This window comes from Piliocolobus tephrosceles, chromosome 12 (genome assembly GCF_002776525.5).
Source record: "Piliocolobus tephrosceles isolate RC106 chromosome 12, ASM277652v3, whole genome shotgun sequence".
Taxonomy (NCBI): Eukaryota; Metazoa; Chordata; class Mammalia; order Primates; family Cercopithecidae; genus Piliocolobus; species Piliocolobus tephrosceles.
This window is the reverse complement of record NC_045445.1, coordinates 64,335,381-64,348,184: the sequence shown is the minus strand read 5'-3', so window position 1 is coordinate 64,348,184 and position 12,804 is coordinate 64,335,381. Positions and strand designations below refer to the sequence as shown.

Below are 12,804 nucleotides of genomic sequence, written 5' to 3'. Positions count from 1 at the left end.
TCTATCTGGGAATATCTTTATTTATTTTTCATGTTTCAAGAATATTTTCACCAGATATACTATCCTAAGATAGAATATTACTTTTTCTTTAACACTTTAAATATGTTATGTCACTCTCTCCTAGCCTGTGAGGTTTCCACTAAAAAAGTCAACTGTCCTGCTGCCAGATTTATTGGCGCTCCATTAAATGTCATTTGTTTCTTTTCTCTTGCTGCTTTTAGGATCCTTTCTGTATCCTTGACTTTCAGGAGTCTATTAAATTCCTTGAGGTAGTCTTGTTTTTGTTAAATCTGCTTGGTGTTTTATGACCTTCTTGTACTTGGATATTGATATCTCTCTCTAGTTTTGGCACATTCTCTGTTATTATCTCTTTGAACAGACTTTCTACCCTACCTTTTTCTCTAGCTCCACTTTAAGGCCAATAACTCTTAGATTTGCCTGTTTGAGGCACTTTTCTAGATTCTGTAGCTGCGCTTCATTTTTATTTTTTTTTTTTTTTTTTTTGCCTCATCTGACTGTGTGTTTTCAAATAGCTTTTCTTCAAGCTCAATAATTCTGTCTTCTGCTTTTTCCATTCTGCTATTAAAGGACTCTGGAGCATTCTTCAGTATGCCAATTACATTTTTCCAGCTGCAGAATTTCTGCTTTTTTTAAAAAATATATTTGAATCTATTTGTTAAATGTATCTGATAGAAATCTGAATTCCTTCTCTGTGTTATGTTGAATCTCTTGAGTTTCCTTAACACAGTTATTTTGAATTCTCTGTCTGAAAACTCACATATCTCTGTTTTTCCAGGATTGTTCCCCAGTGCCTTATTTAGTTCAACTGTTGCAGTCTTGTTTTCCTGGATGGTACTGATGCTAGTAGATTTTCTTTGGTGTTTAGACATTGAGGAATTAGTTATTTAGGCCACATCTTGAATGCTTTGCTGCTTAGAAATTTCTTCTGCTCATACCCTAGGAAATCACTCTCAAGTTCAAACTTCCACTGATCCCTAGGGCATGAACAAGATGCTGCCAAGCTCTTTGCTAAGGCAGACCTTTGCTCTGATTTCCTACAAGCTCCTCATTTCCATCTGAGACCCTGCCAGCTGAGAATTCACTGTTCATATCACTATCAATAGTTTGTTTCCAATCATGTAACTAGTCCTTAAGAAGTTCCAAACTTTATCTCATTTTCTTGTTTTCTCCTGAGGCTTCATAACTCTTTCAACTTCTGCCTGTTATCCAGTTCTGAGGCTCCTTCCACAATTTCAGGTATCTTTGGTACCAGATTTCTCTAGTAAGCCATGTTTACATTGCTATAAATGAATACTTGAGACTGGACTGGGTAATTTAAAAGAAAAGAGATTTAATTGAATCACATTTTTTGCAAGCTGTACAGAAAGCACAGTGCAAGCATCTTCTCAGCTTCTGGGAAGGCCTGGAGAGCTTTTACTCATAGTGGAAGGTAAAGCAGGAGCAGGCAAGTCATATGGTGAAAACAGGAGAAGAGGGAGTTGGAGAGGAGGTGCCATATACTGTCAAACAACCAAATCTCAAGAAAACTTGCTATTGTGAGGACAGCACCAAGCCAGGAAGGATCCGGGCTCATGACCCAAACACCTCTTGCCAGGCCCCGCCTTTACATTGAGTATTATAATTTAACGTGACTGGGCAGGCAAATATATTCAAACTACATTATCCACCAAGTATTTCTAAGCCTCCAAATTAGAATAAGACATTTTGAGTTTTAATTCATCTCACAGACCACTTTGTCTCTGTTAATTCTACAGATCTAAGTAAAGACATAGAATTTCATATTTCAGATAATAGGTATCTTGCAGTCAGGATGGTTTTTCTTAAAGGAGCAAACATTCCTGCCCTTTGAAAAACAGCAAGACTCCTTTTATATTCCTGTGACATTGTTTTCTATGGCTTGAAAATCTTTGTGGCATAAAAGTGGAAATGTGTTGTAGATAATGATTCATGAAAAGTGGATTTACTCATTCTTAATATGCTGCCACATTTTAAAATGTCACATATTTCAAAGTAGTTATTAAAATTTGTCATTATCTTTGTAAAAACATACTTAGCCTATTAACACTTGTTTCTCTATTATTTTAGGAAACATTTGTGCATTCATAGAAATATAAAATAGTAATCTTACATAATGAGATTTATCTCATTCTGATTTGGCCATTGGGGAGCTTTGTATTATTTCCAGTTTTCCTTTCTTATGTAATGAGTCATCAACATTCCTGAAATACTTTCATTGTTATTGTTCTGGGTAGGAGGAGAAAATGTTCTAGGAGTGTTTTCATGATTAAAAGAAGTATTCTACATTTCAATGAAATTATTTAACATTTTAATTTTATGAAATTGTTATATATTTCTTTGCAAGACTTGATACATTAGCAATGTGATTGATCATATAAAATTAAGAGGGTTTGGAGGGCCCAACTGTTTAAAATTGTTTATGCATCTCTCCATCACCACCACCACACACAGAAATAACTTCATTAGGTAGTGAAGGTCTTTTGCCTTTGCTCATTTCCAATATATATGTAAATATCATTCAGAATGATCTCAAATACTACCTATTATTATCTAATAACCTACTCAATCATGAAGTAAGCACTTGAGGAAGTGTTGCGTAACCAATATGATAAATAATATGATGCATACATAATAGGAACTAATATTTGAGGACTATTTAGTTTGCTGTAAAAATGACTTCAGTTTTGAACAGAAATCCAATGGAATATTTTGGCTTGCAATAGACCCATAAAAGGATTTATGATTCTGTACTCATGATAATTTTAAATTTGATTTGAACATTACATATTTTTTTACTAATACAAGTGATACAGATTTACAGCACACAATTTGTTAAATGTGGCACTATGCAGAAATATCTATGTTTTTCATTATTTCTGCTCTGGTCTGAATATGTCCCCCATAATTCATATGTTGAAACTTAATCACCAATGTGGTAGTATTAATAGGTGGGTGCTTTTACAAGGTGATTAAGTCACATGGGTGGAGCCTTCATGCATGGGATTGGGGCCCTTATAAAAGGTTTTGAGAGAGTAGATTCCTTTTCCTTTTGCTTTTCCACCTTCTTCCCTTTGGGGACACAGCAAGAAGGTTCTCACAAGACATCAGATAACAGCTCCTTAATACTGGACTTTCCAGTCTCCAGAACTGAAAGAAATGAAGTTCTGTTATTGATAAATTCCCAAGTCTAAAGATATTTTGTTATAGAACACAAATGTTCTAAGATAGTTCCCTTTTACATGTAACATACATCTGTATCTATACCTTTACAGGTATCTGTCACAATCTCAATTCACATTATGTGAATTTAAGAACTGAAAAGTTTTGGAGCATTCCTATATCCATGTTTATCTTGAAAATCAACGTCAATTTACTAATTGAGGTCTGAAAGACATATACTTTTTGTTTATTTTATTTAAATGAAATTAATTATACACTAGATTTCCTATTTTTGTGGACCAATAGAAAATTAAACCTCAGGGCTGGGCATGACGGCTCACACCTGTTATCCCAGCACTTTGGGAGGCCAAGGTGAGAAGATCTTTTGAGGTCAGGAGTTTGAGACCAGACTGAAATATAGAATAAAACCCTGTCTCTAAAAATAAAAATGTCAAAAGTTAGCCAGGTGTGGTGGCACACACCTGTAGTCAGAATTATTCAGGTGCCTGAGGCAAGAGAATTGCTTTAGTTTAGAAGTTTCAGGTTGCAGTGAGCTATGATTGTGCCACTTCAATCCAGCCTGGATGACAGAGCAAGACCATGACTAAAAAAAAAAAGGGAGAGAAAACTAAAAATAAAATTAAATCTCATTCTTTCCTGAGGATCTCTTACCAGAGTAGTATGTATGTGTCTGCAAAATCCACACACAGAGTTTTATGTTTTTGTAGTCATATCAAATAATCTTATATTTTACTAGTTTTATTTTTAGTGTTTTGCATAAAAACCATCACTCCCAAAAAGATAATATGCATTTGTATTTGGTGCAGGTCATATATAAAATATACCATATATTAAATAATTATACTTTGTTCTATAACAGTTCTGGACACTCTGTTTTGTTTAATCTTTCTATATATCCTTGATCATCTTATTTAATTGTACATTTTTAGAACTCTTGACACAACCATCATTAAATAGATTTCTGTATAAACATTTTCTGTGTTGTTATTCTGCTTATAGTTTCCAGAAAACTTGAGATTTATATTTGCAAGTTTTAAAATATAATTAAATATTACCTAATTTGAAGTACATTCTAATAATTATATTTAGGCATGAATTGACATCATGATATGCACAGTTTTCATTCAGGAACTTAGAAGGACTTCCAATTTTAATTTATTTTTATAGTACTTACATATTTATAGTTAATTATATTATAAAACGTTCACATTTGCAATAAAATGTCAATGGTATTTTTATAATTGCGATTTTTAAAGGATTTATTTTATATACAGAATTGTATTTTTGTATTTATGCATAACTTTCTAATTAGACTCATACTTCAAATAGATTTTGTCATCTCTCGCATTATAAATATAACAATTAATCATCTCATGTTATTTTTGTCCACTTGGTTGATGTTGTTTGTAGGTTTCTGCTAGTGGTGTAGGGGATATTTCCCATAGTCCAGAATGATATTTCTTTGACCCAGCTTCAAACATGCAGGAAAATGAATGACAAAATAGAAAGAATCAGGGTCTGTAAATTAATGAATAAACAAAGTGCATAATCAATATGAACATTACACTTCCACATGTTTGGATGACACTGTAACATTTTGAAGTGGTTGTATTAGGGCACAAATGTTTATCCCTATACAAATATAATTCTCTAGATCCACTTGATCATCCCCAGTGGCATAAATTACATTCTATGAGCAATTATATATTTAATAATTATTAAACTTAATTATCAATATAGTGATCTGCTTTCAACAGGTATGCTAATTCCTAGAATGTTCAAGTTTGCCAATTTTCCTGAATCTACTTTAGAAAAGTAAATTTTCTGAGAACATCATACACAGATTTCTCAGTTTTCATAACTAATTTATACTACTACTATTATTAATAATCCTCTTGTTTACCTATAGTTTACTGTTTTCATCCCTGATATTGTAAATTTTTTCTCCATATAAAATTAGCAAGATATTTAGCTGTTAGTCCATTCTCAGGCTGCTATAAAGAACTGCCCAAGACTGAGTAATTTATAAAGAAAAGATGTTTAATTTACTCACAGTTCCACAAGGCTGGGGAAGCCTCAGGTGACTTACAATCATGGCAGAAGGGGAAGCAAACACATCCTTCTTCACGTGGCATCAGGAAAAGAAGTGCTGAGCAAAAGAAGAAAAACCCTTTACAAAACCATTAGATCTTGTGAGAACTCACTCAGTATCACAAGAACAGCATGGAGGTAAGTGCCCTCACGATTCAACTACCTCCCACTGGGTCCCTCCCTTGGTCCTTTGTAGCCATGGCTGAGATGCAGTGCATCAAGTCCCACAGCTTCACAAAGCAGCAAGGCCTTGGACCCAGCCCATAAAACCAATTTTTTCCATCTACACCTTCAGGCCTGTAGTTGGAGGGGCTGCCATGAAGGTCTCTTACATGCCTCAGAAACATTTTCCCCATTACATACACAAATTTTTGCAGCCAGATTGAATTTCTCCTCAGAAATGGAGTTTTCTTTTCTATTGCATTGTCAGGCTGCAAGTTGTCCAAACTTTTATGCTCTACTTTCTCTTGAATGCTTTGCTGCTTATACATTTCTTCCACAAGATACCCTAAGTCATCTTTCTCAAGGTCAAAATTCCGTAGAACTGTAAGGCAGAGGCCAAATGCCACCAGTCTCTTTGCATAGCAAGAATGACCTTTACTCCAGTTCCCAACAAGTTTCTCATCTCCATCTGAGACCACCTCGGCCTGAACTTTATTGTCCATATCAGTATCATCATTTCGGTCAAAGCTACTCAACAAGTCTCCAGAAATTTCCAAACGTTCCCACATCTTTTTGTCTTCTAAGCCCCCCAAGTCTCTAGGAACTTCCAAACTTTCCCACATTTTTCTTTCTTCTTCTAAGGTATCAAAACTATTCCAACCTCTGTCTGTTACCCAGTTTCAAAATTGCTTCCAAATTTTCAAGTATTTTTATAGCAGCACTCCACTCTCTGCAGTACCAATTTACTGTATTAGGCTGTTCTCACATTGCCATAAAGAATGCCTGAGACTGGATAATTTATAAAGGAAAGAGGTTTAATTGACTCACAGTTTCAGGGCTGGAGAGGCCTCAGGAAACTTACAATCATGGCAGGAGGGGAAGCAAATGCATCCTTCTTCACATGGAAGCAAGAAGGAGAAATGCTGAGCAAAAGTGGAAAAGCCCCTTATAAAACCATCAGATCTCATGTGAACTCACTCACTATCACAAGAACAGTATGAAGGTAACCACGCTCATGATTCAATTACCTTCCCCTAGGTCGCTTCTATGACAGTTGGGGATTACGGGAACTACAATTCAAGATGAGATTTGGGTGGGGACACAGCCAAATCATATCAGCTGTGTATTTGATTTTTTGATAATATACTTTGGATTATTATAATCTGCATTTTGGCTTCTACTGTTATCTATTTTCTTATTCTGTTAGATATACTAATCATTTCTCCCATTACCTTTTACTGTATTATACTGTTATAATCTGAGCTCTTGAACTTCATATTTTGTTATGTAGTTTCATACTTTGTTGACATACTGAAAATATGTAAATCTGTGAATTTCCTTATGGGCAAAATTTTGTTTTTGTCTTATATATTTTGATATTCAAAGTTATGATTATTGTTTAAAGTAATACATTTGAACAAGTAATTTTGGAGATTGTTTTGAAATTTGTTGGTTATTTATTCAGTTTTGTTATTAGTTTTGAGATGTATTGTGTTTATTAAGTGTGCTTCATAAACTTTCTGTATTATTGTATTATACGATAAGCTTGGTAAAAGGTAACTATTAGTATATAGCCTTTAAGTATGTGTGTGTGTGTGTGTATATATATATATATATAAAATTTATGGTTTGTGGGTAGGCTGTTTGATTTTAATCTATATCACATACTATTCTAAGATTACCTCTGAAATATTATTTTTATAATTTTTCTGTAACAAAAGTAATCTGAAATTTACATTTTTATATAATTATAATTAGGCATTCAAATTTGTAATTGTAACATAGATTAAATCTAGGTTATATCTATCAACATTCTTGAAATAAATCAACCTTGATCTAATAAATTTAAATTATAATATTTTAATATATTTATTATATATGGTAATTTTTTGTAAGCTATCCAATGATCCACACATGTATTTATTTATCCATTTCTGCAAAAAAAAGAAAGAAGACATAATTAGTGTTGGCATTTTTTATTGATCAAAGTCTGCATTAGTTTCCAATAAGTTCCTCATCTCCATCTGTGACCTCCTCTGCCAGGCCTTCGCCATTTATATCACTACCAGCATTTTGGTCTTGATCATTCAACCAGTCTCTAGGAAGTTCCACAGTTTCCCCTATCTTCCTGTCTTCATCTGAGCCCTCCAAACTCTTCCAACCTCTTCCCATTACCCAGTTTCAAAACTGCTTCTATATGTTCAGGTATCTTTTTAGAAATGCCTCAATCCTTGGTATCAGTTTTCTGTAAGTCCATTCTTGTACTGTTATAAAAAAAAAAAAAATCTGAACCCTGGTAATTTCTAAAGAGAAGAGGTTTAGTTGGCTTAAGTTTCTGCAGGCTGTATCAGAAGCATTATGCTGGCATTTGTTTGGCTTCTGGAGAGGTCTTTATAGTCATCGCAGAAGACAAAGGGCAAGCAAGCATATCTTATGTGGCTGGAGCAGTAGCAAGGGAGAAGAGAGTGGGGAGGAACTACACACTTTCAAATGACCAGATCTCATAAGAACAGAATCAAGGGAGAAATCTGCCTCCATGATTTAATTACCTTCCCCTAGGCACCACCTCCAACATTTGGAAATACAACTGTACATGAGATTTGGGCAGGAACACAGATCCAAACCATATCAATGTCACTTAGTGATTTTGGCAATTATTTGTTTTTTAATTAACCAGTTGAGTACCTTGGGACATAAATACAACGGCATTGTTCTGAACTTGTAGGCATATGTTCTCTATTAAGAATCAGTATAAAAATGACAAACACAGATTTTTGCAACATATTGGGTATAGAGAGCAATGCATTCAAAGATTTATTTATTTCTCTTATCTAGGTAAGTTCTTGTTTCAAACTGTTTTTGTCAAGCATATAGCAATGGAGTTTAGAGCTTAACCAATAAAAATTAATGGCAGTATCTTATATCTACATTTTCTATAAAATACATCATAGGAAAATATGCATTTATAGGACAGTTTCTAAGTTAGAAAATAAATATTTTGACTTAGCTGTTGAATAGATCCATAACTGTGGAGTAGCTTCTCACACATTAAATTTTATTTTTTAATCCCAGAACATGTCGATGGTGATAAACTTAAGTGTATTACTAAATAAAATGTGAAAATACTATGTCTCTTTTAAATTTTATGATGGTAAACTTAGAAGACTATGATGAGATGTCTATCAATTTATTATTGCCTTTTCTTTAGAAAGCTGACTCTTACACCTCAAGACAACAACTTCTTGGTTTATGGCAAAATATCTTAGCTTAGTATGAACTCAGCTAATTTGTATCCTGCTGCGAAGTTATCAAAGGTGTTGGAACTAAGATTAGCATAATAAAATATTCATTATTACTGGATATCTTTTATATAATGATCAATTAGGCATTTGCAAGAGCATAAGAGAAGTAATACTTTTACAAATAAATTTAAGGGCAAAAGCTAACATAATAAAGCATTAACAAAAAGATCTTTCAAAGGATATTGGCTTCATTATACTACATCTTAATCTTATTCAAATAAAGACATATAGCTATATAATATTTTGTATTGCTTTTTTTTGCTTTTCTCTTAGATTATATGGGTTAATACAATCAAATTAAAAGTGAAACAAACAAACAAACATTTTTAACCTATCTGGTTTAGGCAAAGTGATGATAATATTGTTGATTTTTAAATCTCTAAAGTTCTCACAAACAATCTGAGCAAGTAATATAACAAATAAACCAAAACCAAAAAACAAATAAATAAAAGCAACTTTGCATATCACCTTTAATAATACTGGTAAAATACCAGGAATTCTGGAATATGAGTTAATCAACTACTAATGACCTCAATAAAAGTACAAGGATCAGTAGATGGGCAGAAGCCAGTGCAGAAAGGGAAAAAATAATTCTGGTGATCTTAAGGGTCTTGAATATCATTATTGACTACAAGTCCTCGGCTTCAAAAGAAAAGAACTACAATGATGGTGTAACACTCAGCCGCCAGATCTGAGAACAAATGTTAAATCTGTCATACACGATTTAAAATATGTAAAAATTTAAATATTGACTACAGTGTTACAAAAAGAGAGAGGAGATTAGATCTATTTAAGGAATTCTAAGGTCCTTTTGCTGTTTGGAAATTGGTAAATACATTAATATATTTTTGTGGTACTAATAACAATAATAATTATTGTAATTACTAAGATAACTACCAGAAGAATAGTAAAAAGAATATAAGATTGGGACTGCTGTTACAGAGGTCTCCAGCGCCTTCTCTGTCCTGTGCAAAATGGCAACTCTTAAGGAAAAACTCATTGCACCAGTTGCGGAAGAAGAGACAACAGTCCCAAACAATAAGATCACTGTAGTGGGTGTTGGACAAGTTGGTATGGCGTGTGCTATCAGCATTCTGGGAAAGTCTCTGGCTGATGAACTTGCTCTTGTGGATGTTTTAGAAGATAAGCTTAAAGGAGAAATGATGGATCTGCAGCATGGGAGTTTATTTCTTCAGACGCCTAAAATTGTGGCAGATAAAGATTATTCTGTGACTGCCAATTCTAAGATTGTAGTGGTAACTGCAGGAGTCCGTCAGCAAGAAGGGGAGAGTCGGCTCAATCTGGTGCAGAGAAATGTTAATGTCTTCAAATTCATTATTCCTCAGATCGTCAAGTACAGTCCTGATTGCATCATAATTGTGGTTTCCAACCCAGTGGACGTTCTTACATATGTTACCTGGAAACTAAGTGGATTACCCAAACACCGCGTGATTGGAAGTGGATGTAATCTGGATTCTGCTAGATTTCGCTACCTTATGGCTGAAAAACTTGGCATTCATCCCAGCAGCTGCCATGGATGGATTTTGGGGGAACATGGCGACTCAAGTGTGGCTGTGTGGAGTGGCGTGAATGTGGCAGGTGTTTCTCTCCAGGAATTGAATCCAGAAATGGGAACTGACAATGATAGTGAAAATTGGAAGGAAGTGCATAAGATGGTGGTTGAAAGTGCCTATGAAGTCATCAAGCTAAAAGGATATACCAACTGGGCTATTGGATTAAGTGTGGCTGACCTTATTGAATCCATGTTGAAAAATCTATCCAGGATTCATCCTGTGTCAACAATGGTAAAGGGGATGTATGGCATCGAGAATGAAGTCTTCCTGAGCCTTCCGTGTATCCTCAATGCCCGAGGATTAACCAGCGTTATCAACCAGAAGCTAAAGGATGATGAAGTTGCTCAGCTCAAGAAAAGTGCAGATACCCTGTGGGACATCCAGAAGGACCTAAAAGACCTGTGACTACTGGGCTCTAGGCTATAGAAATTTAAAAACTACAATGTTATTAACTCTGAGCCTTTAGTTTTCATCTGTGTACATGGATCGCAGTTTGCTTTGATCTTCTTCAATATGTGAATTTGGGCTCACAGAATCAAAGCCTGTGCTTGGTTTAATGCTTGCAATATGAGCTGTTGAACAAATAAAATTAACTATTGTAGTGTGAAAAAAAAAAAAAAAAGAATATAAGATTGGTAAGCTAACATAAAGAAAAAGTGGAAAATAAAACAGTTGAAATTAATAAAACAAAGGAGGGGGAAAAGAGAATATAATACATGTAGGACAAATAGGAAATGAGTAGTAAGATGGTAGATGTAACTCCAAGTATATCAGTCATTATGGTACATAATAAATAGTCTAACAAATTCAATTAAAGGCAAATAATAGAATGTTATATATTTTTAAATATCCAACTACGTGCTGCACACAACAGACTCACTTTAAATATGGAGAAACAAATTTTGAAAGCAAAAGAACAAAAAATCATACTATGAAATTATTACTATAGTAATTTTAGTAAAAGTACACTTTATAGAAGCAACATTACTAGAGAAAGAGAAAGATTTTGTCATGGAAGAAGGGGTAGGCCCCAAAAAGGTATTTATATATACCACATAATATAGCCACAAAATGTACAAAGCAAAATTGGACAGATGTACACTCATTGCATGAGGTTTAATTTCATTTTACGTTTTATTGAGCTTAATTTTAGAAATTACAAAATTCATTAGTTTTAAATATGCATTTCAAAGATTTTTAGCTGCTTTGGTGAGTCATAAAACCACCATCATGAATCTGTTTAGAACATTTTTATCCACGAATTAAGATTTCTCTTGTTCATTTTCAATTAATCCCTATTCCTATCCCCACACACAGGCAAACACTAAACTGTTTTTGTAAATGTCTTTCCTAGGTATTTCATATAAATGGAATCTTACAACATGTGAGCTCGAATCTAGCTTCTCTTGCTCGGTGTAATGCTTTTAAAATTCTTCCATGATGTAGCATGCATCAATATTTGTTCTGTTTTTACTGCTGAACAACATTCAACTGTGTGACTATAAGTCATTTGGCTGTCTGCTCAATGGTTGATGAGCATTTGAGTTGTTTCTAGTTTTGAAAAATTATGAATTAATGCTGCTATGGACATGCATATGTAAGTATTTGTGTAAATATATGTCTTTACTTTTCTAGATAGGAAAATAATTGCTGAATCTTACGGTAGTTTTATGTTTAATTTCTTAAGAAGCAAAATAGTTTGCAGGGTGGTTGTAACATTTACGGTCCTGTCAATAATATATGAATAACTTCTTCTCCACACTCTCACCAGCATGCATTATGCCCTGCTACTGATTAAAGCAATTGCAATGAATGTGAAATAATATCTCATTTTGGCTTTAATCTGTATTGCCAAACGTCTTGTGATATAGACTTTTTAATGTGTTTATTAGCCATTTGCACATGAACTTTGGTAAACTATGTATTTGAATCTTTGGCCCATTTTTTGATTAGATTGTTTCTTAATATTCAGTCATAAACATTTCTTGTAAATTATGAATAAAAGTCTTTAAGTAGTGTTTCATAATTTTCTTCCCAGGTCTTTTTTGTGCCTTTTTTTCTTCTTTGGGGGGGATTATTATTTTTTAAATTTAATTATTAAAATCTATAGATATTTATGGCATAAAACATGATACTTTGAAATATGTTCACATTGCAGAATGACTAAATAAAGCTAGTTAGCATATCTATTATATCACATACTTAACCATATTTGGAGGATGCGACCATTTAAAATCTACTCTCAACTATAGCCACCATTTTGTGGAAGAGATCTGAACTTATTTCTCCTTCTAACTAAATTTTTGTATCATTTGACAAACAACTTCCACTCTCACCCCCTGCCAAATGGTAACCACCATTTGACTCTCTGCTTCTATTAGTCTACTTTAGATTTCACATATAAATGAGATCATGCACTACTTATCTTTCTGTGCTTGACTTATTTCACTTAACAT

The 12,804-nt window shown here is 33.7% G+C and overlaps 1 pseudogene across 1 annotated transcript; it reads left to right on the top strand.

Annotated features, from left to right (window-relative positions):
* The first annotated feature begins 9,707 nt into the window (after positions 1–9,707).
* On the top strand, positions 9,708–10,970 carry LOC111536559 (annotated as a pseudogene). Its single transcript, XR_002729772.2, has one exon. The product of XR_002729772.2 is annotated as an L-lactate dehydrogenase B chain pseudogene (transcript).
* The last annotated feature ends 1,834 nt before the right edge of the window (positions 10,971–12,804 follow it).